At 36.3% G+C, this 27776-nt stretch overlaps 1 protein-coding gene and 2 non-coding genes across 3 annotated transcripts in view; 1 reads left to right on the top strand and 2 right to left on the bottom strand.

Annotated features, from left to right (window-relative positions):
• LOC137623343 (uncharacterized) overlaps positions 1–27776 on the bottom strand; it is a 1305328-nt gene that overhangs the window by 1036968 nt on the left and 240584 nt on the right.
• Positions 26662–26735, bottom strand: TRNAI-AAU (transfer RNA isoleucine (anticodon AAU)). Its single transcript has one exon. It is a non-coding gene; the product is annotated as a tRNA-Ile (tRNA).
• Positions 27489–27680, top strand: LOC137623906 (U2 spliceosomal RNA). The gene has a single exon (XR_011040668.1). It is a non-coding gene; the product is annotated as a U2 spliceosomal RNA (small nuclear RNA).

The raw sequence follows: 27776 nt of genomic DNA, 5'->3' as shown, positions 1-27776 counted from the left end.
ACATGTCAAGGAGGCAAAACATTTCATACACGTGCGCAACATGTCAAGGAGGCAAAACATTTCATACACGTGCGCAACATGGCAAGGAGGCAAAACATTTTATACACGTGCACAACATGTCAAGGAGGGAAAACATTTTATACACGTGCGCAACATGGCAAGGAGGCAAAACATTTTATACACGTGCGCAACATGTCAAGGAGGCAAAACATTTTATACACGAGCGCAACATGTCAAGGAGGAAAAACATTTTATACACGTGCGCAACATGTCAAGGAGGCAAAACATTTTGTACACGAGCGCAACATGTCAAGGAGGCAAAACATTTTAAACACGTGCGCAACATGAAAAAGGAGGCAAAACATTTTATACACGTGCGCAACATGTCAAGGAGGAAAAACATTTTGTACACGTAGCTGTTATTGAACTGCTCTCGCTGTCTTCATGCATGGACGACAATCCCAGAAACCAGCTATTACATTAAGAATTATTGCAGCAATTATTAATAGTTTTGTTCAAATGTAATTTTTGTACTTTTAAAGTCTCGCTCTAGTAATTGCTTGTCAATATTTACTTGTAAGTGGGTTTGTTCGCATGTAATTGCAATGTAAATGTATCATACATCACTAAAACAGGCATTTTTTGTACTTTCACATGCTCTACTGCAAAATCTAAAATCATTTACTTTTACATAAAAAGATTCCAGCGTTCCTAGATTTTTTAAATTACAAATTTCAAGTTAATGGCTACAATAAAACTATCAACATGGTTAACATTTACACAGCCGTATTATCATACAAATTGTCAGTCATGTCATGGACAAACTGGTACACTGACAATAAAAATAAACACTGAAGTTTTTAGGAAAGTTTTCCGGTTGTAATTCTTCGACCTTTGACTTCCTAACCTTCTCGTACTTGTTCCCTATCCGAAGTAGCTTTTTCCGAGGGCGCGTGCGCAGTTATTTTTTCTTTCTTTCTAGGATAATAAATCGGTGGGTAAAAAGTATAACCGATATACGTTTCTGGTTATCTGTAAACATTTTCACAGCCGCATTGTCATACAAATTGTCCGTCATGTTATGGACAAACTGGTACGGTCAATAAAAATACAGACTGAAGTTTTTAGGAAAGTTTTTCGACCTTTGACCTCCTAACCGTCTCGTACTTGCGGTCAGGTACAGCGCTCTTGCAGAGGGCACATGCGTAGGTTTTTTTTTTTTTTTCCATATACGTTTCTGGTTTACTGTGTTATGATATCAGGAATTGATTGATCCTCTTGACAAACATTCATAATATCTTTTCAAAGCTTAAAAGTAATAAAAAAGACGTGATGAACATGAATTTTTAAAGGAAATCTTAGATATTTTCATGAAATAATCATAAAAAAAATTTACAAATTATGTTTGAGGAGTTTATAATACGCTATGTGTATAAGTAGTTGATATTTACAAAACAATTTTGCACAAATGTGTTTACTAATGAGGACCGAGTAAAAAAGGCTAATTTTTTACAGAGTGCAATTCTCAGATTTTCCAACCTACTTCCTACTTATATTAATCGTATCTAAGTAAGGAATAAAGATAGGGAGAAAAAAAGTTAGCTTTAGAAGGCTGACTAAATTCTGTATACACCGCCCAAATAACAATTAAATATATTGTTTTAAAATATTGAAAAGTTGTAGTAGGAAAACGAACCAAAGTTTTTATTTTTGTTGAAAGGTGATTTACACTAGCTATTTCCTTTTAGAATAGTTTATATTTTACGTTATTTCATGTGCCATAAAAAAGTACAAGGAATGGCATTTCCAATGATGTATGGAACATGGATATCATTGCCATTATTTACATACGAATAAACCTGTCTAAAAAAAACAAAAATATCTGCGCGCTTAAATTTTCACCAATTTCCCGGGCTCATGGCTATAAATTTTACTTTTTTCATAATAAGCGTAGCAAATAATGCTATGACAAAAATAGAACTAAAATTGAAAAACTAATGAAGTGTTCAACAAAATTCAATAAAAAAGAATAAATGTTCCCGGGCAAAAAATAATTGAGGCTGGAAGAGAGAAATGCTTTTTTAAGTTGTATAAAAGTATAAAATGAAAATGCGCAGGAAAATATTTAAGATTTCCCTTAAAAATTTCATGTTCGTCACGTCTTGTTTAATATTCTTAAGCTTTGCAAAGATATTCTGAATGCTTTGTCAAGAGGATCAATCAATTGCCGATATCATAACATCGTGAACCAGAAACGTATATCTGATGTACTTTTTACCCACCGATTTATTATTATCATTATTATTACTATTATATATATATATATATATATATATATATATATATATATATATATATATATATATATATATATATATATATATATATATACACCTGTGCATGCGCCCTCGGAAAAAGCTACTTCGGATAGGGAGCAAGTACGAGACGGTTAGGAAGTCAAAGGTCGAAGAGTTACAACCGGAAGACTTTCCTAAAAACTTCAGTCTTTATTTTTATTGTCAGTGTACCAGTTTGTCCATGACATGACGGACAATTTGTATGACAATACGGCTGTGGAAATGTTTACAGTAAACCAGAAACGTATATCAGTTATACTTTTTACCCACCGATTTATTATCTTAGAAAAAAAAAAAAAAAAAAAAAAAAAAAAAAAAAAAAAAAAAAAGCATGCGCCCTCGGAAAATACGGCTGTGTGAATGTTAACCATGTTGATAGTTTTATTGTGGCCATTAACTTGAAATTTATCGTTTTAAAAATCTATGAACGCTGGAATCTTTTCATGTTATATTGCTAGAGGCCTATTTCATCATTATAAACCGACTTCGCAATGAATAAAGTAATTTTAGAAAATTAAAAAAAAATTACATAACACATTAAGAAGGACATTACTGATATTTCTTTTTAAATACGAAATGTATTTTGGTCGATTTCAGAACTATTTGTACTATAATATCCCCTACTCAGCACGGGAAAATATTCACACAGTAAACTACCATATCATAAAGCAGAACTGTGAACAAAAATGTAAAAAAATACAAAGCAAAGATTCTTGAAGCTAATCAAAAAAATAAAACATAAAAGTAAAAAAAAAAAAAAAAAAATTCAAAGTAGACAAAAACATAATCATACAAACACTCCACACACTAGCAGAGAGTACTGTGTGTAGTGGTAGCTATACTTATAGTGATGACTTTTCCTTATGACATGTAAGTGATCCCAGCAGTTTGTGATAATAACGAACAGTGCGCTGTCCTCCAAAATACACACACACACAAAATTTTCTTTTAATTAAGAAGGGAACAAAGGCGAGAGCAGTGATGGAGGTGGCTTCCACACAAGCAGATAAAAGAGTGACAAAATACTTCATACACAAGCATGTAGAAGAGAGACATAAAATACTTCATACACAAGCAGATAGAAGAGAGACATAAAATACTTCATACACAGGCATATAGAAGTGTGACATAACATACTGCATACACATGCAGATAGAAGAGTGATATAAAATACATCAAACAAAAAATAAATATTACCAAAACGAGAGAGAGAGAGAGAGAGAGAGAGAGAGAGAGAGAGAGAGAGAGAGAGAGAGAGAGATTTTAGATGTCACAAAGACTAAGTCTGTCTACGGAGATTTTTTTAACTTATTCTTGAATTCGTTTACCTTGTTACTGTTCACTACATCCGCTAGAATCTGTTCCATGTATTTGCTATTTTGCATGTAAAGAAATTACCACATTAAGTAATGTTGTAGCTTTTCAATTCCGGGTTGTGAACTGAGAGAGAGAGAGAGAGAGAGAGAGAGAGAGAGAGAGAGAGAGAGAGAGAGAGAGAGAGAGAGAGAGAAGAAATTGTGACAATCAACGAAAAAATAGTCGTTTGCCTTCGATGCTAATGAAGGAAAAAGGGATAACAAAATTATTTTAATGAGATACATTGATAACAAAATTAATTTCTGGACACAACACATGTATAATGAATTATTTTTCTTGCTATATATGCTAGTGTGCAAGCCAAATACGGGGAAAGAGAATGCCAAGAAAACAACGATTGACATTGCTTCCCCCCCTTAAGCTCCCAAGAGGCCTGTTCAAATCCGTCATGTTCCGAATAGACTCAAAACAATAAATCCCAAATGAAGAGGGTTTTGAACAGGGTCCTTCATTAAAAGCGTTAATGGGAGAATTGTATTCAAGAAACGCGTCATAAGAGCACCCTTTAAGTCAGGGGTTCCCAACTTGGGTTACATGCACCCACCATGGTACACTTTAACTCTTCAGGGGCACATTGGATCCGAGAAAATAGCCAGTACTGTAAAATACCTGATGTTATCTGCATTGAGATTGAATAACAGAATTATATCACAACATCAATTTCATTATTTCTCCTCATGTTCAATTTTAGGGGTACACAGGAGTCTATAAAACTGAAGAACTAAAATGTTGGTAACCCCTGCTTTACGTCAACACCGAGTAGAGTGCTAATCTATTTTTTTTCTATAATGGTTATAAACAAACTCATTTCTAACTATATTTTGGAGGATGGGATTATTCGCACAAACGGTGGTTTGAAAGTATTTATTTTATGCTCCATCTCATGCTTAATTTTCATAATGTTTAAACCTATTCTCCGAATTGGAAGATGTAATTTTGTCAATTGGGAGTTGTAGTTTTCTCTCAACCATTGCCATTCTAGTTCCAGCAAATTATATGGAGAGATCATCCACAAATAATGTTGAGGGAACATCCCCAGGAATGACTGAGGATATCCCATTAATTGCTAGTGCAAAAAGGGTTACACTCTGCACACTACCCTGAGGAACTCCTTCCTGACATTTACTCTCTAATAGAGCTTTCCCCCACACTCACTTGAAAAATTCTACGTGAAAGAAATGACTGAATAAATAGTGGTAGCTCTCCTCTTATTCCTAATTCATGAATTGTTTTAAGCATACCGTATCTCCATGTGGTATCATATGCCTTTTCAAGGTAAAAAAGGTCCGTCACATGGTGCTGCTTGGAAGCAAACTCTTCACAAATAAAGGACTCAAGTCGTATCAACACATCAGTCGAGTGCATTTTTCTGAATCCATATTGAATTGGTGATAAAATACCCTTTTTTACAAGGTACCAAATCAGTCTTGCATTGACCATCTTCTCCATGATAAACAAGATGTCAATGCAATAGGTCGGTAGTTTGCTGCTAAAAACTTGTCCTTACCGGGTTTTAAAAAGGCTAAAATAATGGCTAGTTCCCAAACACTTGGATAACTATTATCATGCCATATTCTATTAATAATGCTTAAAATTAATAACTTTGTATTAAAATGTACATGTTTAATCATTGCATATGGAATTTCATCGGGCCCAGGGGCTGTACCGTTACAATTAGTAAGAGCTGAATCAAATTCTCTTTCAGTAAAAGGAGAATTATATGACTTCCCTTCTTGTTACAAAATTTAAAATTTTCTTTTCTTCATTGCTCCTATACTGCTGACCAGGAGCTTCTTCACACGTGTATGATACATTTGAAAAGTGGTCAGCCAGGGCATTGCTAGCTTCATTTCCTTCAGTCACATACTGATCATTCACCTTCAACACTGGTGGTGGGTTCTGGGTAAATTTGCTGGCAATCTTTTTTATTTTCCTCCATACAGCAGACGGTGGTGTTCTACTTTTAATGGAGGAAACAAAAGACGCCCATGACTTGCACCTAGCTTCCTTCACGGCATGACGGAACTGTGCTCTACATTTCTTGTATATAATCAAATTGCCCTCAGTGCGGTGTCTGTGCAGTCGAGTTAAAGACCTTCTTGTGGCTTTGTGCAGGGCAGTTAGTTCCGAAGACCACCAGGGGACTGGTCATCGTTTGAATAACCCTGTTGTTTTGGGAATTGAATTTACTCCTGCTGTATGTAGGGTTCCATTCAGTAAGTCTATGGCATCATCAATATTTTCAACCTGCTCTGCATTTCCTTCAATTTCACTTAGCTCACGAAATCTATCCCAGTCTGCCTTATCAAGATTCCATCGTAGAGTTCTTTGTAAAGGTGGACCATTGTTAGTGTTTATAATGATTGGTGCATGATCACTTGTATGCCAATCATCTAATGTCACCCAATCGAAATCAAGGCGGCAGTTGTAGCTTGTAATTGAAAGGTGAATGCATGACAAGGTACCTGTCTGAACATGGAAGTGTGTGGGGCTCTCCTGTATCAAGGAGTCCCACATCCTCGTTTTCCACAATTGATGATATAATATTGCCCCTGGTGTTTGCTAAAACATCACCCCACAAAGGATGTCTACCATTCAAATCTCCAAGTAAAAGAAAAGGTTGAGGGAGCTGTTGAATCACCTCTACTAAATTATCATACGATACGTTATCATTTGGAGACGAGAGCAGAGAGCAGATTGTATATTTTCTCCCTATACCAATCAGTACAACCACTGCTGCAGAGGTGTACGAATAGATAAGGGTATTTGTTGCATTTCTTTACGAACGTATATAAGGCTTCCGCCATGTTCCCAATTCAGTGATCATATGGTGTCCTATAGCTAACATATTCCCGAGGACAAGGGGTATTAGCCTTATGCTTGCTCTCTTGTCAACATACAATTATGGGGGAATGCTCGTGAATTAAGAGCTCAAGTTCTTCATATTTGGCCCTTAAACCCTGACAATTCCATTGCAAAATGGAGGAAAAAATTATATATCCTTTTCTGGAAGGCATCTTTGATGAGGTCTTCCCATTGATAGTTTGATTTGACAATATTTTCTGTAGGCTTCTTAAATGTGGGTCTTGATAAGTTAGGTTTTATATTAGCCTTTTCAGTGTTCTTTTTACCTAATTCTTGTGGGGGATGGTGGACCTCAACTTGAATTTTGGATTGATTCAAGAAGTTTTCTTGTTGATCGGAAAAATCAACAGGCAAAACATCATACCCATCATAACTTTTGTGTTTTTAATGGATGGGGGTGAGAGTGATGGAGGTCTCTCTCTTTTCCTATTGACAGGTAATGATTTGTTAGGTTTTGGTGTTTTCCCAACTACAGGTGCACCTGATAACTGTGTTTTATGTGGAACGTCCATCAAATCAGGCAAAGATATAGCCTGAGAGAGGTTACTATTATCCTTTGTAGTGGGTGACAAAGGTTTAATAGAGGTGAGCGAAGCCTTAGGTGATATTCATGCCCTATCCTCTAGAATTTTATCGGAAGATGGCGAATTTCTTTTCTGGGGAATAGAGGCAGTAATAGGTGGGTTGGATGTCTCCTGCCTCATATTTCCTCCTGATTTCAATACCTTCGCATAACTTGCTGACTTCCTCAATAGTCTCTTGGCATGCCCCACACTTATGTGTTCAATACTGAATTTATTGAGCAGCCTCTTCCAATTTATATTGCTGGCAGCTACTATCAGTAGATTTATGATTCAAATTGCAGTTTATAATATTGGCCTCTAGTTTACATTCTCCATGGTAAACATTGGAGCAAGTTCTACACATTTTATCATTCTTGCAAACTTAAGATGGATGCCCATATCTAAAGCAATTAAAACATTGCAGTAGCTTCTGCTTAGAAGTTCGAATTTTAATCTGTTTATTTTCAATGTAAATGTGGAAAGGCACATCAGCATCCTGGAAAGTCAGGATAATCATTGACGTTCCAGGGACTTTATGCACTTCCCACAAAGTTAAAGGACACATGGCCAATATCTCCTCTTCTGTAAACTTATAAGTCTCTATTAAAAACTACTCCCTTTCCATAACTGAAGTTTAGATGGGGTTCCACATCCAGCTTTATGTCATCATTCTCTGTCTTTAAATTGCTAAGTATAACAGATTGAGTTTCTGATTTGGCACCTATGAGGAAACTGTTCTTTCCTAACCGAAATATATCTCCTGGTGCGATGATACCTACTTTCTTTTGAAGAAATTTACATATCTTAAAATAAATTCCAGTACTCCCTTTTGACTGAGCAACAAGCCACTTTGGTGGTTTTGGCTTTCTCTGGGAGGGTACAACGACCTCTATACCTTTATTAATCCAATCCGCAGGTTTGTATACATTTAGATCCTTAGGTACCCGATCGCAAAGAGCATCCTTGAAGTTCAAATTATTGATTTTTATATTTATGATATTACTGATTGCATTGAATACTTCATCATAGTTATCAAATGATATCCATGAATCCCAATTGTAACCTTCGAGCCTCATTCTAATTACCCTGAAGTGACCATAACATTGAAATGATTTATACAGCACATAATAATTGGTTTCTATGGGAATCTGTGTGACATGAAGGATCCCCAAATTCTCCATGTCACCCAAATTGCTTTGCTTTTGAGCATTAGTAGAATGGTCCTTTAGAGTTTCCAGGTTGTCAAAAGAGGGGTTGTGTTTTTTTTTTTTTTTTTTTTTTTTTTTTTTTTTTTTTTTTTTTTTTTTTGAAAGAGCAAGCCGGGTTATCCACCTCTTATTGGAGGATGTCAGTCCTCCTATCTCAAGTGGCCCAACACGAGAAGCAGCTTCAGGAGGGACCAGTCCTCTATTAGAGAGGGGTTGCCTCTCTCTAGGTGGGCATACACTGGTCAGTGGGGGTAGTTAGCCCCTCCCACCGGCGACTCTAATGCCTGGCGTCAGTCATTACCCGCAAATATGGGTGACTTACAACCGGATTACTGGAGCCTGACTCTTAACAGACTTGGTCTGCACCCAATGGGGTCTGCCAGAGGGTGATGGCGTCTAAATTGGCACAGGTTGGGATGGAATGCCAGCCATCCCAGACTGTGCCAAATCCAAAAAAGCAGCCAAAGTATAATCAAACAAGCCAAAGTCGTCAAAAAGTTCAAGCCCAACAGGAAGAGATGGGAGAATAAAAGAAATAATCAAAAGGAAAAGAGAAAGTGCTGACTGATTTAGTTGGATTAACAGTTGAGCACCGAGGTCCAGTGGGAAAGAAGTTCCCACTGTTCATTAGAGCCCAGCTGCTAATCCCTAAGCCTTCCTCCTCATCTAAGCTTCAGCATCTGGAGAGCATCAGATGGGGAAGATGCAAAATTACTTAGCAGCACTGCTTGGGTTTCATTGTCAGATTTTACTACCAAACCATAACCTGGCCATATCTTTTCAAGTTACCTCGAGGAATTGTGGCTACTTTTTTCACACACCAATAGCTCTTAATCATATTGTTATGTCCTTCCTTATAGGAAAAGACATGTCACACTGGTTCGGCTTTGCCTGCTGGTGTGATTTGTTTGTCCCCTTGGAAATATGTGTCCTTGGGCACGAAGTCAAATTCAGAGGTTGTAACATTTTGAATGTTGTTTAACTATACATGGCTACAAAGGCCAGGGACCCTTTTATTCTTAACTTTAATTGAGACAATTTTAGCATTGGAAGGACCCACTAAGTGGCATAGTTCTTAAAATTCTTTGACCTTTGAAATTTTTAATTTCGTATTAGGTTTCATAATTTAAATTTCAGGATATACTTACGCAATATACAACTTTCATTTTTTTTTTACCAACAATGCTTTTAGCATCCTGGGTTCTGCAGAAGGGGGAACAAAATGTTCACTTCCAGGTTGAGTGAACTGATTTAATATTACAAACAGATACTGTGAAAACCAGTCATCGGGGACATATATGTAATGTTTATTGCTAAAATAGTTTCATTGTACTTAGTTAAAATAATCGACACGGTTTTAGTGTAAAAATTGCGTGCAAGTATAAAAAACATAATTAAAAATAAATATCATATAAAGGGCTATTAAAATACTTTTCTTGAATCATGTGTAATACACAAAACCGTAAAACAATATGTGAAATGGCTAAATGTCCCCTGAAGTTGATTTCATACTTGCAAACGAGAAATAATTTTTGTACCCAGTCTTCACTGAATGCTGACATAATGTAGTAACGAACATTAAAGGTATATGCGGTAATAAAACATGAATGAACATAAAAAAATCTTTAAAACAAGCAAAACCTCCAAACAGAAACTGCAGAATTAAAGGCATAGAGATATCGGGAATGCATTCTCTAGCAGCGGGCACAATATCATAGACAATATGAAATGAAACTAAAATCCATAGATACAAGTTACATGAACATCAGATCTGTGCTCTGAGGAGGGTGGATATATTGAGAAAAATATGAATATGGTTAAAAATAATTCTAAAATCCACAGACACAAGTTACATGAACATCAGATCTGTGCTCTGAGGAGGGTGGATATATTGAGGAAAATATGAATATGGTTAAAAATAATTGGAAAATTTTTACACCGTGCCCCCAGTAACCAACAAAATACTTGTATCCGTTGAGAAATGACAGCTAAAGATTTTGGGCCCTTTGACTGGCCAGACTGTACTACTTTAAATCCCTCTCTAGTTACGGCTCATTCATGCCTCTACATACACCGAATAGTCTGGCCAATTATTTACACCTGACAACACTAAAATAACCGAAAAAGACTTTTTCACTTAAGGGGTTAACAACGCCACTGTGATTGTTCAGAAGCCATTCTCCACTTGGTAAGGGTTGAACAGATTCTTTAGCTATAAGTAGCTCTTCTAGGAGACGGTACCTCCAAAATTAAACTATTGCCCTCTAGCCTTGGGTAGTGCCAGTCTTAATATCATGGTCTTCCAATGTCCAGAGTTAGAGTTTTCTTGCTTAAGGGTACACTCAGGCACACCATTCTACCTATTTCCTTATTTATTTTCATCACTGGCCTATTTTCCCTGTGGGAGCCCTTGGGCTTACAGCATACTGCTTTTCCAACTAGGCTTATAGCTTACCCAATAATAATAATAATAATAAGAAGAAGAAGAAGAAGAAGAAGAAGAAGAAGAAGAAGAAGAAGAAGAAGAAGAAGAAGAAGAAGAAGAAGAAGAAGAAGAAGAAGAAGAAGAAGAAGAAGAAGATATCAGACAATCTTTTAAAAAGATTATGTTTATTAAGGAAGAAACTTCCCTACAACATCGTTGCATTTGAAAAAAAAAAACCTTTAACCTTTTTCCTTTCTAAGGTAATCCAGTCTCTAATAAGCACATATATACGTAATTATTAACTTAATTTCTTTAAAATTCCTAATCCCTAAAATCTCTGAGAACTCATCATCATTTAATAGAAAATGGACACTAAGTATAACAAAGGATACAAGGTACTACTAATACTAAAACTAAAAGGAATTATCATCATTAGTACTGAATAAGGTACAACCCTAGTTGGAAAAGAAGAATGCTATAAGCCCATGGGCATCAACAGGTAAAAATAGCCCAGTGAGGAAAGCAAATAAGTAATTACATAAACTATATATGATAAGTAATGAGTAAAAATATGTAATACTAATTCAGTCGAAAGACAATCAAATGTATAACCAGGCATTACTAATACGACCTATCAATATCAACTATATAGGCATTACTAATGAAAGCTAAATTTAATGAGCAACTAGCGATTGCTTATAAAACCCAAAGCAACTCGAGCATTACCGACGCAGCCTGAACTCAACTGAAAGCTAGAGCAAGGTCAATAAACTTGCTCGTGAATCGTACCTCATCTCCCGCATAGGAATAAAATAAAACCTTTTCATTCATTTTGAGAGTGAAATGGCGCACCAGTAACCAATATCATCGGTGGATCTTGTAATTAAGCTAAGTCGAAGTCGAAACTAACAACAGCAATTTGAAAAGTCAATCATTGCAATAAGAGATTGTTAATTTCAACATGAAAAACATACTACAATAATTATAAAGAGAGAGAGAGAGAGAGAGAGAGAGAGAGAGAGAGAGAGACAACAGCAATTTGAAAAGTCAATCATTACAATAAGAGATTGTTAATTTCAACATGAAAAACATACTACAATAATTATGAGAGAGAGAGAGAGAGAGAGAGAGAGAGAGAGAGAGAGAGAGAGAGAGAGAGAGAGAGAGAGAGAGAGAGAGAGAGAATCTATAAAATTCATTCACAATACCTTGGGTCAACCGTCTACAATAAATAAAGAACATTATTTTTTTCAACATTTATAAGAGAAACGGCTCTTTTCCATATTCATACAAAATATTGCTTTCAATATTCATGCAAAAAAGAAAAAAAAAAACTGCTTTCCCATATTCATACAAACAATTATTTTTCAACATGCACACAAAAAACTGTTCTTTTAACATTCATAGCAAAAAAACTGCTCTTTTAACATTCATGGCAAAAAACTGCCCTTTTAACATTCATAGCAAAAATCGACTTTTCAACATTCACACACAAAAAAAAAGAGAATTGTCTTCAACATTAATATATAAAAAATAAAACTTGTTTTCAACATTCATACAAAAAAAAATGCTCTTTTGTACATTGTTGTAAAACCTGTTCTTTTCAACATTCATTTAAAAACGGCTCTATTCAACATTCATATACAAAAATCTCTGTTCAACATTCATAGCAAAAACCAGAACCGGAATGTGCAGGATTGACATCGTATCTGATAAGACTCACTTTCATCAGGAGAGGCGAGATCGAATTGTTAATATCCCGAAGATAATGATGATAATGTTGTGACCTGTTGTGTATATTCCTCTCAACAACAGTGTCTCCACTCTTCATGCAAGCGTATAAAGAAACAAATTTACCTCTTTCATTCGCAGGTTCGTTTATCAACAAGGTCAAGTGATGTTATTAATTAAATAAATTCTTCGTGAGACTCACTAGTATTCTGAGAATTTCATTATTTTGCAAACGTATAATTCTCGTTGCTGTATCTTTAAAGAATCGTGACCAACATGCATAAACTCGCTGCAAGTCTATCTGTTGATGCCGGAAAACAAAACTGGGATGGAATTATGGCAAAATATCTCATATTTTCAAGATGGTAATACTTGTGAAAATGGAAAAGAAAAACAATAAATGATCACTAGAAGCTATTTACGAAACCCAAGACTCAAAGCTCCATTGCTTTCCAGATAGAAGCAACTCCACACGCTACACTGGCCTCAATCCATTCGGAGACCCACACACACACCCACCACTCTCACTGGCGTTAACCACACTGAGAATGTTGTGCCACTGCCACACGTCGGTCAACTGGACGCTGTGTCACCCTCTCTCTTTCTCTCCACTCTCGCTCTCTTTACCAGCAGCCGCAGCAAGAGGGAGGGAGAGAGAGAGAGAGAGAGAGAGAGAGAGAGAGAGAGAGGGAGAGAGAGAGAGAGAGAGATGCATACCGGCAATCACTACACCCACCAGACATATACCGCAGTCAAAACCAATCATTATACGTTTCTCCTTCACTTTGTTCAAAGCAAACATTGGAAAACCATTTCATCCTAGAAAGATCTAAAAGTAATCAAATTTCAGCAAGAACCTAATATCCACTGAAACAGTACCGTGTCAAACATACGCATTACCCCAGTAACACAAATGCCGACAGACACTTCCATTCGTACGGAGCTCTCTCTCTCTCTCTCTCTCTCTCTCTCTCTCTCTCTCTCTCTCTCTCGGCTTCCAGCCTAACATTGCTTGGTGTGCAGTAAGTCACAATGCCCTTGGAGGTTGGGCCGTGTTGTTATTTTTTCATACGAGTACTAACATCCTTCTCCCTTATGCTTGATCCTAAAAACACAAACACACATTATAATCGAATCTCGTAAATTGATTGATTGATTGATTTAAAGTTTTCTGGCATCCTGACATCAAAAGGTCATTGACGCCGATATCATTCATCTTACATAAAAATTAACAGAATATTCAATTAAAACCATAAAAGTTGTATGTCATTATAGAGGTTAAATAGTTTTCAGAAGATCTGCTCCTGAAATGAATCTAAAAATGCGGCTCGCATAGTAGGACACGTCATGTCCAAGAATCTTGGCAAAAATGAACCTGCCATGCTAACCTCGAGCCTCAAATAAAGAGCTATTTCTCAAGTTATTATAATTTGGGCATTCGGTCAACAGATGCCTCACTGTAAAAGGTACTAAGCAGTCGTCACAATACGTTTGGTGTTGGCCCTTCAGCAGATACTCGTGTTTCAACCGAGTGTGACCAATGCAGATATGACAAAGAGATGTCTCCCATTTTCAGGGCATCATATTACACCTCCAAGGAGATATGACATTTGTTACTTCTCTCATTTTATCACTATCTAGACTATCCCATTGCTGTTGCCATTTATTTCAAAACAATTTCTTGATGTTAAGTAGCAAATCATTACACGTAATGGGATACCTTCTTGGCAGCAACTCGAATGCAGCATTCTTCGCCAATGAATCTGCCTTCTCATTCCCAGACACACCTACATGTGCTGGAACCCAACAAAATTGAACCATTATACCTCAGTCCAATAATAAAAAGCCAATCTAAATCTTTTAAAACTAGAGGGTTACTAGAATTAAAAACTTCTAAAGCTTGAAAGACACTAAAAATGGTACAATTACCCTCCTTTTCCTACGTTATTTTCTCAATAGCGGTTAGTATGCCATACAGTTCGGCAGTAAATATGGAAGCTGTTAAAGGAAGTTCACCTCTACAATTAAATGGAAGCAGTTAGAGGAAGTGCACCTCTACAATTAAAACCATTACTATGTACTCCAAATCCAATGCAAGTATCAGATTTGAAGCCATCAGCATATATAAAAGTCGATCTCTTATGTTCTGCAACATGTTCCATAAAAAGAGACCTGGATTCTAAGTCAGTAATATTCTTCTTAACTCCAATAAAGTATTTACAAAAAGATACCTCTGGTAATTTCCATGGAGGGGTTGATGATACCTTAAATGGAAGCACTTTAATTCTAATTATATCAAGACTTTAATAATAGTTTCACCTGAAAGCCATAAGGTTGAGGAGATTTTGGGTGCAACTCAAAGTATGTTGAGTGCCTTACAAGCCTTGCAATCTCTAAGGCTAAAGAATTAGGGAGTCTTTGCAATCTAAACCAATACAGAATAATAACAGACATTCGGTAAAGTTCTAAATGTAACTCTCCAGCATCAACAAGGAGACTTGGGATAGGTGAGGTTCTAAACGCTCCTGTGGACAATCTAATACCAGCAATATTTTAAAACCGGCTTTGTGTTAAAATGTACAAGTTTAATCATTGCATGTGGAATTCCATCAGGTCCAGGGGCTGTATCGTTACAAGTAGCATGTGCGGAATCAAGTTTTCTTTCAGTAAAAGGAGAATTATAAGATTCTTCCTTTCCTGTTGCAAAATTTAAAATTTTCTTTTCTTCAATGCTCCTGTACTGGTGACCAGGAGCTGCTACACACTTGCATTATATATTTGAAAAATGGTCAACCAGTTGCTTCAGTCACATACTGACCGTTCACTTTCAACACTGGTGGTGGGTTTGGGGTAAATTTTTGCCTGCAATCTTTTTTATTTTCCTCCATACAGAAGATGGTGGCGTTCTACTGTTAATGGAGGAAACAAAAGACACTCAAGATTGGCGTCTAGCTTCTTTCATGGCACGACAGAACTGCGCTCTACTTTTTTTGTATGTTTTCAAATTTTCATCACTACGCCATCTACGCAATGTAGTCAGAGATTATCTGGTGGCTCTGTGCAAGGCTGTTAATTCTAAAGACCACCATGGGAATGGTTGTCTTTTGATTAGTCCTGTGGTTTTGGGAATAGAATTGATTCCTTCTGTATGGAGAGTTCCATTCAGTATGTCTAAGGCAGCATCAATACTTTCAAACTGTTCTGCACTCCCCTCGATTTCACTTAGGTCACGAAATTTAACCTTGTCAAGATTCCATCGTGGCGATCTTTGTAAAGGCGGACCCTTGTTAATGTTTATAATGATTGGTGCATAATCACTAGTATGCCAATTAGCTAATGTCCTCCAATCAAAATCAAGAGGGCAGTTAGAGCTTGCAATTGAAAGGTCAATGCATGACAAGGTACCTGTCTGAACATGGAAGTGAGTGGGCTCTCCTGTATTAAGGAGTCCCACATCCTCATTCTCCACAATTGATGAGATAATATTTCTCATTGTGTTTGCCAAAACATCACCCTATAAAGGATGTCTACCATTCATATCTCCAAGTAAGTGAAAAGGTTAAGGGAGTAGTTGAATGGCCTCTACTAAATCATCATATAGAATATTATCATTTGGAGTTAAGTACAAAGAGCATATTGTATATTTTCTCCCCACATCAATTTGTACAACAACAGCCTGCAGGGGTGTACAAAGACAAAGGTATTTGGGGAACATCTCGACGAACGTACATGAGACTTCTGCCATGGCTCCCTGCTTGTTGATTATATGGTGTTCTATAAGTACAGAGAGCATATTGTAAATTTTCTCCCCACATCAATTTGTACAGCCACTGCCTGCAGGGGTGTACGAATAGACATAGGTATTTGGGGAATATCTCGACAAACGTACATGAGACTTCTGCCATGGCTCCCTGCTTGTTGATTATATGGTGTTCTATAGCTAACATACTCTCGAGGACTAGAAGAGTTAGCATCAAGCTTACTTCCCTGTAGACATACAATTATGGGGGAATGTTCATGTATTAAGAGCTTAAATTCTTCATATTTCGCCCTGAAACCCTGGCAGTTCCATTGGAAAATGGAGAAAACTATGGATTATTTCTGGAAGACATCTTGGATGAGGTCTTCCCATTCGCAGTTTTCAATCTAACATTATTACCTGTAGGTTTCTTCAGAGATGGTCTCGATATGTTGGGTTTTACGTTTGTGTTTTTCTTTGTGTCCTTCTGATCGAATTGTTGAGGCGAATGGTGGACCTCAACTTGAATTTCTGATTTATTCAGTTTATCTTCTGATTCATTAGAATCATCAACAGACAGAACATCAAATTTATTTGATGTCATAACTTTAATGTTCCTATGGGTGAGAGAGATGGAGGTTTCTCTCTTTTATGATTAATAGATGGTGGGATTCTAAGTTTATGCACCTTTCCCACTACAGGTGCATCAGGCAAGTTGGTTTTAAGTGGAACCTCCATCAAATTAGACCAGGACATGGCCTGTGAGAGGTTTGTACTAGTTTTTGTAATGGGGGACGAGGATTGTACAGAAATGGGCAATGCCTTAGTGTTAATACGCCGTGGTAAAGCCTCAGGAGACAATATGCTTACCTCAACATTTGACATTTTATCAGATGGTATATTTCTTTTTCTAGAGCTATTGGTAATACTAGGTGGGTTTGATTTTAATGCCTTAGCGTAGGTATTTTATTTATTTAATAGTCTTTGGCATGTCTCGCACTCATATGTTCTAAATTCGAACTGTTGAGGGTAGCTTCCTCCGACTTATATAGCTCACAGGTCTTATCTGTGGATTTATGATTTGAATTGCAATCTAAACATCTGGCTCCAAGTACACATTCTCCATGGTAAGATTTGGAGCAAATGCCACACATTTTTTCCTTTTTGCAAACTTTAGACAGGTACCCAAATTTAAAACAAAGCATTGTAGTGACTTCTGCTTGAATGGTCTTACTTTAATCATTTCGTTTTCTATAATAATATGGAAAGGTACATCTGCATCCTGGAACATAAGGATTATCATTGATGTACCTGGGACTTTGTGAACTTTCCATACATTTAGTGGACACATGGCCAGTATCTCCTGCTCTGTAAATTCACACAGATCTCTATTACAAACTACTCCCCTTCCGTAGCTAAAATTAAGGTGGGGTTTGACATATAACTTAATATCATTAGTTATTTTTATGTTGGACAGTATTACAGACTGTGTACTTGATTTGGCATGGATGAGTTAACTATTTTTTCCAAAACGAGATATATCACCCGGTGCAATAGTTCCTACTTTCTTCTGAATTAATTTGAATATTCTAAAATAGTTCCCTGTAACCCTCTTTGATTCGGCTATAAGCCATATTGGTGGTTTTGGCTTTGCTCTGGGAAGGCATAACTAAATCCTCGTCTTTTTCCAACTAATCGGCAGGCCTATATACATCCAAGTCCTTTGGTACCTTATCGCAGAGAGCAGCTGCTACATTCTAGTTATTAATTTCAATATTATTCATGTTACTTACAGCATTAAAAGCTTCGTCATAACTACTGTAAAATATCCATGAATCCCATGTTTCAGCTTCAAGTTTCACCCTTATTTCTTTTATACATTCATAGCACTCAAATGCTTTATATAGTTCATCATAGTTTGTCTCTCTTGAAATTTGGGTAACATGAAGGATTCGAAGTTTACTCGTGTTACTCAAATTACTCGATTTAGAAATATCAGTAGAATGGTCCTTTCACGTTCCACGGTGATCATCAGAACTTTCCCTATTTTAATTAGCAGAGGTCGTCAAAAGTGCCAGCGAGGGGGGGGGGGGGGGGTTTCAGCATATCCAGGGGATGGGGAGTCAGTACTTGAAGGGTCCATATTTAAGGGTGGGATTTTCTTTTTGTTTGTTGTTGGTTTACTTGCTTGAGAATTTTGAGAAAGTATCAATCGTTGGAAGGGAAATTTGCATTCTCCACTATCGCCACAATGAGAGTATACTTCCCAGATGGTCCACTCCATACCCTACCCGAAGGATAGCACCAAAACAGATATAGAGGCACAGGTGTAAACTAAACCCGCCTGTTAGGACTGAGACCAAGGAAATATGGAATCATCCTCCCCATATCTGTAATGATGGGCTTCCGGCCAGAAGCCAAGAGTCCCACCTCAAGGATTGGATTCCCCTGGATTCTGATGACCCAACCCTTGAGAGCAGTTCCGCCAAAAAGGATCAAACCATCTTTGGGATGGCTAAGATAATCCAATACTCTCATATATAGATTTGAATGCAAATACCTCCCAACCGTAATCCCTTCTCCCATTCTTCTAAGCAGGCAGAAATAACGAATGTGGAAATGTCCACGCCATTTAAGTAAAATAAAAATAAATAAATAGAATAAATAAATGAACTAATAAAATAAATATATATATATATATGCATACATCTACACACATATATATATATATATATATATATATATATATATATATATATATATATATATATATATATATATATATATATATAAACTTCAAAGATATAATACTCATAGAGTTAGGACAGCAAGACAAAATAAAGTTGATAAAATTAGGAGAAAGTCAGAGTAATATTGAGCAGAAGGAATAGAGGAAAGGGAGAGAAATTTAGATTCGAACTTGGGGAGCAATTTCCCAAAGTTCGAGAGCCCTCTTACCCATCACAATTCTTTAACAATATGAAGAAACCACATGACTGCGTCAAGGCATTCTCTCATTAAGAGGGCGGCAAGGATAAACCTACTGGGTGAAAAAAAAAAACTCCCGCCGGCATCACCCACCTCTTCATCGCATCGCGCCGGGCCATCGAGAGAGAGAGAGAGAGAGAGAGAGAGAGAGAGAGAGAGAGAGAGAGAGAGAGAGAGAGAGAGATTTCCCCTTTAACTACATGTTGCTTCTTGTAAACGTAATACAAATATTCCTCGCAAAACGTTTATTGTAAACTGACTATCCATACCATCCGATATTAATATAATAAAAGACTAATCTACTAAGAATAATGATTGGAATAAAAATAAGAGACAGAAAAAGAGCAACATGAATGCTAGAGCAAACTAAAGTAAAGGATATTCTAACATGTAAAATAAAGAAATGGACATGGACAGGACATATAATGAGAATGCCAGATAATATATGAACATGAGTCTTTTTATTGTTTATATATGACATATCTGTTTTGACGCTGTTACTGTTTTTAGAATATATTGTTAATTTATTCTCATAATTTATTTATTTCCTTATTTCCTTTCCTCACTGAGCTATCTTTCCCTGTTGGAGCTTTGGGCTTATAGCATCTTGCTTTTCCAACTAGGGTTGTAGCTTGGCTAATAATAATAATAATAATAATAATAATAATAATAATAATAATAGCAGAATGGCTTCCCAGAGATTGCAAAAACAAGCAGCGGAAGGAAGAGAAGACGCTGGATTGACGAGCGTAGAAAGACCATAAAAAGACGGGAGGGGAATAACATGTTTGAGCCACTTGTCCTGCAGTGGACAATTATTATCCTCATTATTTCTTGCTCAGCTACAACCCCAGTTGGAAAAGCAGGATGCAATAAACCGAGGGGCTCCAACAGGGAAAATAGCCTGTGAGGAAAGGAAACAAAGAAAAATAAAATATTTTAAGAAGAGTAGCAACATTAGAATGAATATTTCCTCACCATTGGAAACTTAAAACAGAAATGACCACGACGGGACTTCCAATAATGAACATTATAAAAATGACATACTCGACCAGACCCTGACTGCTGGGTGAATGAATACGTCTGCTTTAATTTAGTTGGCATTGGTAAGTCTTGCGAAAAAAAAAAAAATCAAGTTAACACGACAAAGTAATTGTTCATCGTAATGACTAAGGATTCCTGAAAAATAAGTTATTCTATTATAATTATCATTATTATTACTAGGTAAGCTACAATTATAGTTGGAAAAGCAGGATACTATAAGCCCAATACGGACTACAGCAGGGAAAATAGCCCATGGAGGAAACGAAAAAAGGAAAAAGACAGAATAATGTGCCCGAGAGTACCCTCAAGCATGAGAACTCTAACCAAATCAGTGGAAGACTATGGTACAGAGGCTATAGCAGCAACAACGCAAAGGAAGCAAAAATGAAAACAATAAAAACCATCATCGACGTTTCTTCAGTTATTTTTCAATTGAAACAATTTTCCCTAATAAAATAATATAACCGTTTCAAAAGGTTTATAATGTGCATATATATGGAGTCAAAGCACAGATACAAATCACAAAACCAGAGAACTTACAATAATCAATCTATCACAATGCACACATAAGACCTGAAAAAAAAAAAATGGCAGGTTGCAAGAATGAAACTGCCGAATGAAAAATATTTCTCGATTTGTCGCAGAAGAATGCAAATAAATCTGTCAGTGTTAACTTTCCCAGCATTTCATTTTCTTAATAGTCCCTATGATTTTTTTTTTTAACTTTCCTAGCATTTCATTCTCTTAAGGTCCCCAGGATTTCCTTTTATTCTAACTTTCCCAGAATTTCATTTTCTTGACGTCCCAAGAATTTCATTTTTTTTAAAGTTTCCCAGTATTTCATTTTCTCGATGTCCCCAGTATTTCATTTTCCTAGCTTTCTCAGTATTTGATTTTTTAAACTTCCCCAGTTTTAATTTTTTAAACTTTCCAGATATTTCATTTTCTTAGTCCCCATTATTTATTTATTTTCTAACTTTCCCAGTATTTACTTTTTTAACGTCCCCAGTATTTCCTTTTCTTAACGTCCCATGTATTTCATTTAATTAACGTCTCAAGTATTTATCATTTTTCAACTTTTCCATTATTTCATTTTCTTGACGCCTCAAAATTCAGTGGAAGAATGACTGCCTTTTATTTTCATTTTGCAACATTTTGTTGACGTTTTAGTTGCTGACGATGTGGGAATTTTTCTGTGTATTAAAACACAGCTTTCCAGTATAAAATAACACACAAGAACACCTGTTTTTCACAAAAATATATAGAAGCTAATTAAACACGATATCCAATAACTTTTTTCTATCATAAACATCTTATCTAGTAAACACCGTCGTCTCTTAGATGAATCCGGTCTTGTATAAAACCGGACGTCAACAGGAAACACATCTGAGCTACAGTAGCAAAACAACGACACCAGATTGTCTACAACCCAAAAAATAGCATGACCACCTTCAGTCTCCCATTTTTCGCTTTCCTCATTCAAATTAATTCTGAAAGTTTCAAGTTATCCATACTACTTAATAATGGCAATAAATCGTCAATTAAAGGTTTAAAGGCCGCTCGTGAATGGCAGAGGTAAGGGGCAGCGACAATGCTCTAGCTAGCAGGGTAATGCCCCAGAGACTGACTATATATACATATTAGTGCCCAAGCACTCTCTCCACTCAGCAGGTAGACCTATAAGTTTTCCTAAACTTCCCTTCCTTAGGTCATAAGGATGGTGAGGTTGCACACACTGCAAGAAACTATCGAGTTTTAGCCTTTATCCTTAACTATCAGGTTAGACACAATATCCAATATTTTAACTAGAGAAAGAGAGTTCATTCTAGTGCAGGTCAATAACAGGATGAAGAGATATGGGCCGACTGGAAGAGTCAATAGCATTTCCCTCTAGCTTAATTAAAAGTCTAGTGTGGCGATATCTTTTCAATAACATCAGAAGTGGGTAATGCAAAGTTAGTAAGTAGTACTGCTTGTTTTCATTGCCAGGTCTAAGTAGCAAACCAAATTGTCTTGAAGAAAGGTGCTAACCTTTTTCCCCAAACACCCATAGCCCTTAAATCATATATGTCTTTTCTTGTAGGAAGCACCAGATTGGTTTGGCTATGATTATGGGAACAATTTCCTTTTCATCACCCTGGAGATAATTGTCTTTGAGCATTAAGTCAAATTCTGAGTTTGTGATATTTTTGGGGCTTCCATAAAGCTTTATTTGAATAGAGAGACCAAGGACTAAATTATTTTTAACTTTTATGAAGGTAATTTTTGCCTTAGAATGGTCAGAAAAATTAACATAGATTTCAAATATCGCTTTGTTGTTTGAAAGTTTCAATTTCATTCTTTCAATTTTCCTGATAGGTATTATACTTAATGAATTATATTATGGGAAATACATATGTAATATAAAACTTTCATATTTTCATTTGTACCCCAAATGCTTTTAGCTCCTTTGGGTCCTGGGGAAAGGGGAGCAAAAGGTTCCAGTGTGATAACACTGGCCACATTAGCATTTTCGAATTGATCCTATTAATTGTGAGGACGTTAACAGAATTTTATATATTTAAATTGGCAGAGGTCGTCAACAGTTTCTGGATGCAGGCCACTAAAGCCAGGGGTATGAGAAACATTACCAATTTTTTCATATTTGATTTTTTTTTTTTTGCCGGGGAAATAATACCTGAAAAAAAAGGAAAAATATAATAGATCCCACTAGCCCTTCATGGAAATCATTCCTACGCCAATGGCACCTATGAAAGCTGACTCCCAAATTCCGACTCCCTACCCTACCACAATGGGATGGTACCTCTGAGTAATGTGGCTCAAGTGTAAAAGGAACCTGCTTGGTGGGATCAAGAACATCTTATGAATACAATCATCCCCAGTTTAAACATAGTGGCCGGCAAACTGGACAGGATTCCCAAGAGTCCTATCTTGAAAAATATGATCACCCCTGGAATCCCATGGCCAACTTTTTTCAATGAGTATGTTCGGCATGCCAATATTGGAATGTTGACACTCCTTTGGTCCAAACATCGGTAGTTAGTGATTGATTGATTGACTAATTTGAGGTTTTCTGGCATCCTGACATCTAAGATCATTGACACCGATATCGTTTATTGTAGGGGGAGATGATGATGGCAAAATTATCGTATCGTCTTTCAATACATCCTATAACTGTTTTAGTGTTTCTTCTTCTGGTGATCGCCCGGTGCATTTCTCCGGACGAGGGCTTTTTGGCAAAATGTGATAGCGCCAAAGTTTCAGTTCTGTGATTGTGTCTTCCTATGGCATAGCTATATTTAGATGTAAATTGCCAAGATTTGTTTGTAGATAAAGAAAGACTTTTAGTGTTAATTTTATCATAGAGGATTGGTAATTTTATTAGTTTAGGTGGCATTTATTATATAATTTTGATTGTAAAATATGCTTTCATTGTAATATAATTGGTATATGGATGTTAAGGGCTTAGAATTACTGCTAATATTGATAAGTTTAGGGTATTACAGCTAATCTACAAAATAGTATTTAGGTTAGTTTCATGGTATACTTGAGGTAAACTGTGAGTGTAGGATACCTTAACGTAGTGAGAGGATTTCCATATCACCATGATGAGCAAAGCTGTACTAACAATCAGGGCCACCAATACTAGGTTGGGTTGCTGTGAGCGATCAGATCAAAGTCTTCCATCCTCGCCAATCCGCAGTGGCCACCGTAGTGATGAAAATGGCCGAACCCCAGACATATCCCAGGCCTTTGTCTTTTCAGGAAGTAGGTTGACCAAGGCACCAGTCACCCGTTGAGATACTACCACTAGAGAGTTATGGCCTTTTGACTGGCCAGACAGTACTACATTGGATCCTTCTCTCTGGTTACGGTTCATTTTCCCTTTGCCTACACATACACTGAATAGTCTGGCTTATTCTTTACAATTCTCCTCTGTCCTCATACACCTGACAACACTGAGATTACTAAACAATACTTCACCCAAGGGGTTAACTACTGCCCTGTAATTCTTCAGTGGCCACTTTCCTTTTGTTAAGGATAGAAGAGACTCCTAAGCTATGGTAAGCAGCTCTTCTAAGAGAAGGACACTCCAAAATCACACCATTGTCCTCTAGTCTTGGATAGTGCCATAGCCTCTGTACCATGGGCTTCCACTGTCTTGGGTTGAAATTCTCTTGCTTGAGGGTACACTTGGGCACACTATTCTATTTAATTTCTCTTCCTCTTGTTTTGTTAAAGTTTATTTAGTTTATATAGGCGATATTTATTTTTATATTACTCTTTTTAAAATATCTTATTTTTCCTTTTTTCCTTTCCTCACTGGGCTATTTTCCCTGTTGAAGCCCCTGGGCTTATAGCATCCTGCTTTTCCAACTAGGGTTGTAGCTTAGCAAGTAATAACAACAATAATAATAATAATAATAATAAATGGCTACATTTGTTGTTGCGAATGTATCTGATTTTATGTTAGTGTACATTGTGAATACAGTAAAGTATATGCAGAAGTATGTTTAATTCTGGACCAAAGTAACCCCAAAATGCCCTACAAAGAAAGTAATCATTTAGTTACTAACACTTCATTATCAGTAAATCATATTATAGCAGTTCACGCATAATTGTGTCAAAACAGAACTAAGTAAATTCAGGTGCTGCATTGCCCTTATTCATCATTTCTCACAGAACATATAACTGCTACCTCCATAGACTAAAACTGTCTATAAGTTACGCTGACTGGTTATCCATCACTGTTTATTTTTTTTTTTTTTTCAAACGACTCCCTAAACGTTCAAGAATTACACATTCTGCAAAGTTTGACCATTAGCATAATTCGAAAGCCTGATTGATAATCGAGAACATTTATCAGAAATATTGTAACAATAGCCAATTTCTTATCTCTAGGAAACTTACACTCGCTAATACTAGTATTTACTTATACTTAATACTATACCCGTAAGACTTCACAATTTTACTCCTATTACAGCAGATATTGGCACCGCCCACCTATGTCTAATTTTTTCATCCATTCCTCCTCTTGTTTTTAATTTCTTCTTATATTTTCCGCAACTTTTCTTAATATCTTTTGTCCAGTGTATTTTCTCTACAAAATCTTAATGTTTTGGCAAAAATCGTAGTTTTTTCCTTTCCGGTTTATTGTAAGCAACTTTACACAATAACTAGGATATCGATTTTGACCAAACTTTGTAATTATGTTGTGTATGACCCAAGGATGAATCTGCAACATTTTGGATAAAGTACATCAAAGTACAAGTACGCTGCAGTACTTTGAAAATAAACACAACATTACTCTCCACTGAGATTCTCCAACTGATCATCAATCATCTTCTTGAGTTAATTACGTGTTATCATTAGCGTTACGTTTGTAATATATTCTACAAGACATTGGCCATAATGCTGTTAGTTATGATGCCTCAGTATGGAACACTATATATATATATATATATATATATATATATATATATATATATATATATATATATATATATATATATATATCTATACACACACACACACACACACACACACACACACACACACATATATATATATATATATATATATATATATATATATATATATATATATATATATATAAATATACATACATACGCTTTCTAGATCTTATATCACACTTTAAGTTCCTACATTTATAGACACTGAAGGCCCATTGTTGGTATGGACAAAATTACATATATATTTTTCTTCCGACAGTCAATGCTCTTTTTTACTCTGTATCCATACTTAATTAGTACTGGGACAATTTTCAGTTCAAGGACCACACACACACACAGATTGACCAGACCATGTCTCCAGCCGAGGGCTCTCTGACTCAAGGTCTTAAATATCAATCATAATTCATTTGATCAACGTGCGATAGAAGATTAAAATAAGAACTTAACGGAGACATCACCTTTGCAAGATCAGCTATTCCTTATGTTAGAAATTCAAAGAAATATGGTGTGTCCGTAGATTTAACGCAATTTCTATAATGTGCAGTTCTGGACAGATGTGTATTTATAGGGGTATATATGAGGTAAGCAACTGTTAAAAACAGTAAAACAGACAACTGTTGCTCTCTTCCTGTTTCTTAAAAGCTATCCCCATCAATATTTTTTCCATGGCTCTTGAGTTGTCACCAGCATTATACTCTAGGGCTTTAGTCCAAGTTTCTGATGCACAAATTACTTAGTAGGATTGCACACAAATTATCGATGTAAACGAGAAAAAGTTAACCCCCTCATTACTTTTTCCACAGTTCTTCGAGTTTCTAATGCATAACTCAATGCTGATAGGATTGTACACTATTTATTCATATTCACGTAAAAGAAAAAAAATAATCCACTGGCCCGTAAGGGGATCGAACCCTCGACATCCGCGTTATTAGCACGGCGCTCTAACCAACTGAGCTAACAGGCCGAATGGCAACGAGATTTAAATAACCTGAATAATGCTTCCTAGAAAACCTTTATACCTTTCATCCATTCATTATGCATTATGTAGCTATTTAATAGGCGTTGTCGGAAAAAGATGACGGTCGAATATTTAACCATATGCTTCATTTATGGCTTTACTGCTTGCTATTAACATCAGACAAATAGTTTATTTCATTGTTCATAGATGGCGGCCATGTTCACTATTTCGTGAACTTGATACTAACGCTAGACAACCAGTATTATATCTAATGACCGATAGATGGCATCCATGTTCAGTTTGATGAACATTTAGTCTCGGCAAACGTAAATTTCATATAGTGAATTCTCCGATGTTATCCTCTCAAATACAAAGACATGCTACACATGTGAAGAATGAAACAATATCAGTAATAGAATGGTAGATATCGGGGTAACAGTGAAGAGATTTAAACTGAATCTTTCAATGCAGTATTGGATTCTTCGAGAATTGTTCGGTGCAAAAACGGCATGCTGTTACTCTAGAGATGAAAGTTTTAATAATGTATACTATTATCATTCCTTTACACTTACTAGGGCACAACAGAAATATGGATAATCAGGTAGTTTAACTGTCATTGTATTGTGATTGTTCTAAACAATACGTTTGAATAAAAACATAATTCATCCGAACTAGCGATAGGCCCTTCTCGCCCTCACTCAATAACATCGGATTGCTGCAGTTACTCTATTTGGGTGTCCCAAGATGGAAAGTTGAGGCATCGCTTCTCGGCCTTTTGGCTAAGATCAAAGTGTAGTATCTGTTCTTATCAGCTTAATATCTGATACGATCCCCATGTGGGATCTACGATATTAAACTGATTTTTGGGTCTTGGCGAAGTGCTAGGGGCTTGCTCCACCTTTGCCGCGGATCGGCCCGGTATTGCAGTACCTCGGGATCGGTCCACTCCCCCAGGGGAGAAATAATAATCATAATAAAAACTTTCTAAATTGGTTTCCAAAGATATAGCACGCCGAATTATCAACCTATTATCAGAGGTTACCAGTT

This window comes from Palaemon carinicauda, chromosome 30 (genome assembly GCF_036898095.1).
Source record: "Palaemon carinicauda isolate YSFRI2023 chromosome 30, ASM3689809v2, whole genome shotgun sequence".
Lineage (NCBI taxonomy): Eukaryota > Metazoa > Arthropoda > Malacostraca > Decapoda > Palaemonidae > Palaemon > Palaemon carinicauda.
The sequence above is the reverse complement of the archived record's forward strand: the minus strand, read 5'-3'. Positions and strand labels throughout refer to the sequence as shown.